The sequence below is a fragment of the Montipora capricornis genome, chromosome 13 (assembly GCF_036669925.1).
Source record: "Montipora capricornis isolate CH-2021 chromosome 13, ASM3666992v2, whole genome shotgun sequence".
Taxonomy (NCBI): domain Eukaryota; kingdom Metazoa; phylum Cnidaria; class Anthozoa; order Scleractinia; family Acroporidae; genus Montipora; species Montipora capricornis.
This window is the reverse complement of record NC_090895.1, coordinates 8,142,099-8,150,577: the sequence shown is the minus strand read 5'-3', so window position 1 is coordinate 8,150,577 and position 8,479 is coordinate 8,142,099.

Sequence of the window (8,479 nt, the reverse complement as noted above, 5' to 3'; positions counted from 1 at the left end):
GAGTGTTTCTCCTACAGCGCATGGCAGATAGCAAACGTTCATTGCTATCAAGCAATAATGAAGTTAAGTGAGCTTGAAATGAACGTACAGCTTCAACGGGATTCCTACCCAAGCTTCTTGGCAGCTGCTTTAGTTGCTCACGTCACTGCGGTGATCAAACTCGTATTATAACATTTTTATAGCTACTGTGTAGCTTTCGACTTTCAAACAAGTTCAATTCCTTTATGTTAAATTTGCACTGTTGTCCCGGCTTATGTGGAGGCAAGATGTTCAATATCCTGGTCAAACAGACATTTTGCTAATGTCCCCCACCCCTCCCCTGGGACCAATGCGTCGTTAAATAGGTGTTAAGCCCCGGTTATAGCTGCGTGAAATCCTCGTCATGTCCCGTGGGCCGAGGGACCGGGATTTTAAATGACTCATGCTTTTTAGGTTGTGAAAGAACCGGTGGTTTGACGTGCAACGTCCCGTGTTTTCACACGCGCTGGTTTTACCTAAGAGTACGCTTCACTAAAAGGGTTTCTCACAGCGTATATATACATTTCAGAACAACTGAACATCAAAATTACATGGTTTTAGTCAACGAAACAAATTACAGGTAATCTTATGCCAGGATGTAAATAATCTTTACTTTCAGCTTTCATTTGAACAAAAATATGCAACTTGAAAATTCTCAGGAAAATATATTTGTATGAAATGAGTTTTAGTAACTAGTGTCATTCTTCTTGAGACGTTGACGGCTAGAGTTTTGGGAAGGGACTCATACGTTTGGAGTTTGTCCACAGAAACCGCTTGTAACTTTCATTTCGCATGATTTTGGCGTTATTTCCTGCTCGCGTGACAATTCGGTGCCCTTCTAGTGCTATGCCCATTTATGGACTCCCACTGCTTATCAGAAAATAACACTGGTTTGGACTTGTTTCCGGTTGTCCCAGATTCAACTCTACCAAGCTCTGTAAATAGCCGACTGGTCGCTTCCTGCCAGTTGGGGTTCTTAATCATGTTTCTGCCAAGTTTGAAATGTTTATTTCAGATTATTAAAAGTGGAGTGCCTGTGAAGTAGCTTGATAGCTTAGTGCACTTCCACTGTAAACAAAGCATTAACATTTACATTTACCGCATCCCGCCAAACAACATGGATCTCATTGGTGAATTTGTGTGGCGTAATTCTAAATGCAGCCTTCTGATTGGCTAAGAACGATATAAGCGAGGTATACTACTTATAAGAAATCGTTTCTTTGAGCGATCAGACACTTCCAGTGAAACTATAGCAGTAAAATTCGCTTGGTGAATGTTCGTAATCTTCGTTCTCCATCAGGGAACTTTGAACGGTTAATTTTTACATGTAAAACTAAATTCCGCTTGCTAAAAATGTACTGTTGTGACGAAAAAAAATACATTTCCGCTTTTAAAAAAAAAATTTTTGTGTTTCGTTCAAATTGCATTTCACATTTAGCCGGAGAATTGCATGCTCTATTAACAAATTAGTTACATACCTGTTGGTCTTGTGGACATCAATTGCAACCCATGTGACAAACTGTAGCAGCTTGAAGGAAATCAACTCTTGCTGCGACATGACCTTGTTTGTTTTTACTTTGCGGGTACTTTTGCTGCATTGTGCAAGCCTTTTGCAGGCAACCAGATGGCTATAATGTTCTTTAGTTGAAGGTTTGTTTTCGGTTAATCAGTTATCACGTCTCTATCAGTTGTTTGTATGTTCGTTTCTATGTCTTACTCAAGTTCTTCATCAAGTTCCTTAGCAAAAAAACTTTTCGGAAGTTCACTTGCTGGTTTAACGACCGGTGGCTCAGTTGGTTAAGCATTCGTGCAGGAGATCGCGGGCTAAAAATTAGGTCGCATACTAACATTCGGGGTCTTAAAAATAATTGAGTAGAAAGATGAGCACTGTTAACCAACGGTCGTGTCTCAAAATCCGTACTGTTAATTAACAACGTTGGGTGTTAAATAACCTGAACACTGTTCGTGAAGAGTGAGGGTTGGCAGGGGACCCCGTTGTTGTGGTCTGTCCTCCTTTTACATGCATGGATGCGTGGGCTGGGTGAGTGCAGGGCTTGAGACTAATTTTGTAGCTCACTAGACTGGTGGCTAGTATCAGGTCTGATTTCACTAGCCAGTCTCATCATGCGCAGTTTCATTCATTAAAAAAAAACTATCACCAAAAAAATTCTCACATTTGCAAACACAACTTCCGTCGTTAGATAATATTCTCATATTCTCATATCCACCGTTGCAACATTGGCTCAAATATGCTCAAGAAGGCATAGTTTTCGTGGCCTTGAGGCCAGTTCTCACAGAACCGTTGCCAAATGCAACTCACAAATGCAATGGAGTATGGAAAACGGGGAATAAAGTAAATTAAGTACGTAAGGCTAAACCGCTCGTTTGCAAGTCTATGGAAAGGCTGTTCCTTTGATTAGATAGAGCTCTTTGCGATTAAAATTTAACCTGAAAGCAACATTCAACGCATGAAGCACAAACGCAGCGGAATGCGGGAAATATCTTAAATTAGATGTAAAGGAATTTCGAAAGGACAGACTGGCCGTCATATAAGATTTTCTTTTTAATCGTTGCAAACAGCAATCCGTGCGTTTCATGCTTGAATGGTTTTCGGAGTCAATTAATATTTGGCGGCCACAGTGCTCGAGAGCACGTTTTCTCTCTTTTTATGTGAGATTCCCCATTCCTAGTAAACGAGATAAGTCTCTCCATATTATCTTTTTCTTTTTTATTTTGGAATAAACTATATTTGGATTCAATATATAAACAAGTGCGTGACCCCTTTCCATATACACTTAACAACGTCGCAAACAGTTTGCACTGGCTCGATCGCAAACAATGTCACTTTTTGTGTTTGTGTTGGCGATCCTGTTTTCCATATGCGTGATTTCTTTACGCAACTTGATCTCGCGCCATCGTAAGAAAAGGGCGAAAAAATAAAAGCAGAATTAGTTTTTGCGTCGTGTTCAAACTCTTCTTATGTTGGAGTTGTTGCGAAGAAGAAGCAGGGAGGAAGTGTCAAGAGACGGCATCGATTCTGGGTCCGATACATTTTCGAGGAGCAGCAACGTTTGCAGCATAGCCAGTATCAAATTATAATGTAGGAACTGGCTCTTTGTGATCAAGAACTTTAGTACAGGTATATTTGGAGGGGTATTCCCTTACGATATTCATTAAATTCACACTGTTTTGAGGAGTATCTTCATTGCCACATCAACAGACAGACACACTGATTTACTCTATCACAATAATGCACAATGTATTCTACGATACACATACAGACCTTAGACCTATAAAAGGATCGAAACGAGCCAATCACTGTTTAGTCTTCCCAGCCAATTACATTTAGGCTCAAATGACAGTCGACCAGTAACATTACGAATAAGTTGACCAATGACATCTACGACCGGACTTATTATAGTATCTAATGACGTTACACAAATCACTTGACTCTGAAGATGACTTCCGCTCAGGTTGTCGAAACGTCAGTCAATAGTCAAAACAGTCCTTCTCAGGACAACACTCACCCGGACGATCGTACTTACACAATAGACTTCACCAGTGAGACTTTTTTCTACTTACAATAGACTTTACGTGTGAGATTTTTCTTTTTCAACTTAATTCCCGAATGCTAATAAATTAAAAGACTCGAGAATTTACTAAAAGCACTTTCTCATTTCGTGAATTCTAACTAAAATTTAATAGACTCGAGACGTTTTGATTTTATCGGTAAGTCTCTGTGAGTAGCAGCGCCTTGCTACAAGTTTGTCAGTGGTGAATATCGTAAACAACATATAAACGGTTTGTCTGCCAGGTAAGCCTGATTCTAGAAGGGAGCGAAAACAGTTAGTATTACTTTATTATAACGGGTTCCAAGTATGTGGGGCAAACTCGATATATCTGGGGAATGAACTAGATTAGTTACTGGGCTAACTCGAGGGGGCCAACTCGCAACGGGGCGAAACCACTAGCTTCCAAATTACGGTGGTTTCGCCCCCTAGTAAGTTAGCCCCCCTGACGTTTGCTCCACATGTAACTGAGTTCGCCACTTCAGTTTCTAAAAAGATTATAGCGATCTAAGATTGACAGTTGCACTTGAGAAAATTTCAACTTCCAACCACTGGCTTCCTTCAATCGTACTCGAACGCCATTTTCATTACTTATACTTGCCTCTAATTCGTCAAAACGTATCACGTACACAAAATCATCGTCCATTAATCACAATCAGAGTTAGTGTTAGTGTCGAGCCCTGCTGGGTGGGTAAGATCAAATATTGACTGATAGCGGCTGCCATGGCACTTTTACATGCTTACTCTCACCCCTCCACGAGACTATATGTGATATGTGTGGTGTATATAAATCCATTACCATCACCCTGCTTCCAAGAGTTCCTTTACGAGTTGCCTGGCAGGCTCTTGCAAATTACTCGTTTGTTTCTTTTTATTTTGCTGTCATATAAGTCACGGTTCTTTTTTTTTTAATTGTTAAATGTCATCAAGTTTTAAAAACACGCCAAAAAAAAAAAAGAAAGAAATATACCTCAGCTTAGAAACATGAAAAAAGTTGTACAAATTTCAAAACGAATAATGCTCGTCGTCGAATTGTTGCCTTAATAATGCTAACGTATTGGACGTATTATTTTATACCTCTTAGAAAGAAAAACCTACAACAACAAAAGTACAAACACTGAAGAAGGACAAAAAGGTCAAGTTTTCTGAGTTACAAGTTTTATCTTCGAGTTTGTAGAAAAGGCGAGAAGCTTTTTTCTGGCTCTTAAACTCTGAACTGTATACAAGACTTGCACAGAACTACTAAAAACTGCACGATTTTTAATAATCGTCCTAACTTGACCTTTTTAAAGTAATTATTCATCTTAGGCGTACATATCACCTTACATAATGTGTAAAATTTAGCGATTTTGCTTGGCATTTATCTGAACATTTATTTCAATAATAGTTAGATGCCATTTGCATCTTATTTCATATGTGCAATACGTAAAACACAGCCGAGGTGTGGCAGCAGACTCTAAAACAATTAGCTACATCTTCCATGACTCTCTTTTCATAGTTACGTGTAGTGAACAATACGAGAGCTTTGTTATTCTCAACTTGGTTGAAAGAATTAAAGGTTACTTACTTCTCATCGATCACATAGACTTAATTAATAAGTATTTTCAGTTTCATCCATAGGATACCATTTGGCTTCCAAGATGCCGAATCCACCTGAACAATTCTCAGAATATTTACGAAGATGTACTTTACTAGTTCATTTCAACCCTGTCTCTCCCCCTGAGAATGATCACCCCAATAAGTAAAGGTCCTATCTCCTAGCCCGTTTCACAGGGCTATTTTTTTTTTTGCAATGAAGTATTGATTTTTATGTCCAACTCTTCCAGGAACTTATCCAAGTTCTTTGTTACAATTTGCAATGATCCTACAACAATCGGTATCACCTTCATTTACGGTTCTCATTTTCGCATCCTTGCAATTTCTCTTTAATCTCCTGATACTTTTCAACTTTGTCATTCTCCTTTTCACCAACTCTTTTACCCCATGGTTCAGCAATATCGATAATAGAGAGCTTTCTGTCGTGTTTTTTTACAATTACAAGGTCCGATCTTCTAGCCTCAGACCGAGCATTGTCGTTGTAGGCTATTATTATTACTATTAATATTATTATTCTTATTTATTATTATTATTCATTGTTATTATTATTATTATTGTTATTATTATTAGCACCTATTATTACCATTCCTCCTTAAGCTGAATTATAGGAGACAACGGGAGATGAAAATTTTACCAGACGGGTACGCTTGAATACTCCCTCTTACAAAATTTCAAGAATATAATGTCTAATGCATCGCGCTTTATGTTATTATTTATGGATAATACATTAAATACATTACTCAGGAGGATAAAAAGACATTCTATTATCTTAGCAAGGCAATAATGCACGTGAAATTAGTCGCCAATCTTATAAACGCGATTTTTGACAAAGGAGAAAAGGAGCCTTAGCATAGGGATAATCGTAATCGCACTGGCTGCTATACCACATTAGAAAGTTAGAGGAGTCAAGGAAAATGTGAGCACAGTCTTTCCCGCTCGGTTGACTATTGGCCCATGCGTTATAACGTTCCTTATTCGCCCTCTCTGCTGATATACCGTCAAACCAAAGCCATTCGGCATTCTTTCGCTCCACACCAAGCCTAACAGAGCGTGGTGTCGTGCTCATCTTCTCCATTAGGGTAGCAATAAAGGTATTTTCCTGCTTCGATTTAATTATTGAGAGGTCTGCTAGCATTTCCTGGCATTTCTCTCGAGCATCGTCCAGTTTACCGGGTGGTGGATCAGAATAACTCGCATGCAGTCTATAGCAATATTTGTCACTTGCCACCCAGTCTTTAAGACAACCTAAAAACGGAATACGAGCAAACAAAAATTGTTATAACTTCAATGATGACACAACGGTACCATAAGGTTCTTGAGTGGAGATTGCAAAATGTTGGATTATAATTCTGCTATGGCGGTGCCTTTACAAATTCATCCTCATCGTCACCTGCAACTCAATTATCATAAACAAGACTCGCCTACACCTTGTAACTATCACTAAATGCATCTACATAATGAGTCTCTTCTTAATTCTAAGTTATTGGAAAACGTAACCGTAAAGAATGAAAATCATTATGAACGAAACCTTGCCTGAACAGTTTCGTCCGTCTCCAACATAGCCCTTCTTACAAGTGCAGTTATATGAACCAATAGTGTTCTTGCACACGGCGACCTGGCTGCAGTTATACTTTCCTGTTGAGCACTCATCGATATCTGGGAACACATCCAACAAATTATAATTACTATAATATCCTTTTGCTTTCAATTGGCAATAAGTCACTGTGCAAGAAATCGTTAGACTCTGTATTTTGTACTCGTGTTCAAGCTTTTCCCCCTTTAATTAGAGTTTCTCTGAGCGCAATTTGTGCGGGTATAGTATGTAGGTAGTTTCTTGTAATATCCACACAGTAATTTTTAGAGAGTTACTTTAACTCCAAAAATGGAGTTAAAATTTTAGGTTCAAAATAACTCTGTTTTTGGAGTAACTTTAACTCCTAAATTTAACTCCAAAAATAGGGTTGAAATAACTCCTAAACTGGGTTTAAGTTAACTCTTCATATAGGGTAGTTTTAACTCTTCCTGGAGTTATAAAGACTCCAAAATGGAGTACAAAGTTTAGGTTCAAAATAACTCCTTTTTTGGAGTATCTTTAACTCCTCAATGAAACTCCAAAACTGGAGTTAATACAACTCTTCAAATGGGGTTATTACGACTCCAAAATGGAGTAAAACATTTAGGTTCAAAATAACTCCTTTTTTGGAGTATCTTTAACTCCTCAATGAAACTCCAAAACTGGAGTTAATACAACTCTTCAAATGGTGTTATTATGACTCCAAAAATGGGGTACAAAGTAACTCCTTTTTTGGGTAACTTTAACCCCTTGTTTTTCAACTGCAAAACTGGGGTTGAAATTACTCCAAAAATGGGGTAAAAATCTTCTGTTCACAATAACTCCTTTCCGAGGGTCATTTCAACTCCCCTACGTTAACTGCTAATCTGGGGTTAATTGCACTTTTACAATAGAACAAAGACAACATTTTTTCTTGTACATCATTGTACATCATGCAATTTACTGGTAGAACATTCCAAAACAAATAACTTACACATAAGCAATGATTTAGAATTTTGAAATGCCACATTAACAAATGAATTTTGAATGCATGAGACAATGTTTCATGTTTAAAAACTAACCTCTTGCTTATCAATCGCTTATTACTGCATTTTATATACCATGAACAAAATGTATCTTTCCTCAATAAGCAATAACTGAAACCTTGAAGAAATTTATATTGCAATAACACTACAATAACAATTATTTTGAAATGTCATGACTTAAATAAACAATTTTTCCTCAACATAAAATATTTACTCCTTGCACTAAATTTCTCAATAAACACTAACTCTTTGTAATAAATCCTTACTGAAACCTTGAAGAAATTTATATAAAGTTTTCATTAAGTTAAATACAGCACAATATAGTGTAAATGACAAACATGGACCTGTACATGTATTATTACATCATTCTGTTGAAAAGTAGGCTCTTAAGAATTTAAAATAACTTCATGGTTGATCAGCTTCCAATGGCCATCAACAGCTATGAAGACTAAAAGTCATTATCGGTTGTAAGGGTATGAAAGGAAAATCAAGGAGGTCATTTACACCCGTTCTACAAAAGAGTCGAAACAAATTTGTTGACTGCCACCCTCTTTTTAGCAGCCTCAGGCTGACGTTTCCCTAACAATGTCTCACAAAAAAGATAAACATTACTGGCCTTAGCTGCAATCGGCGTCAAAATTGTTGAGACACTCTTATCCTTTAGAGTCGATTTCAAGCTCGGCGGCGCAAATGGACCC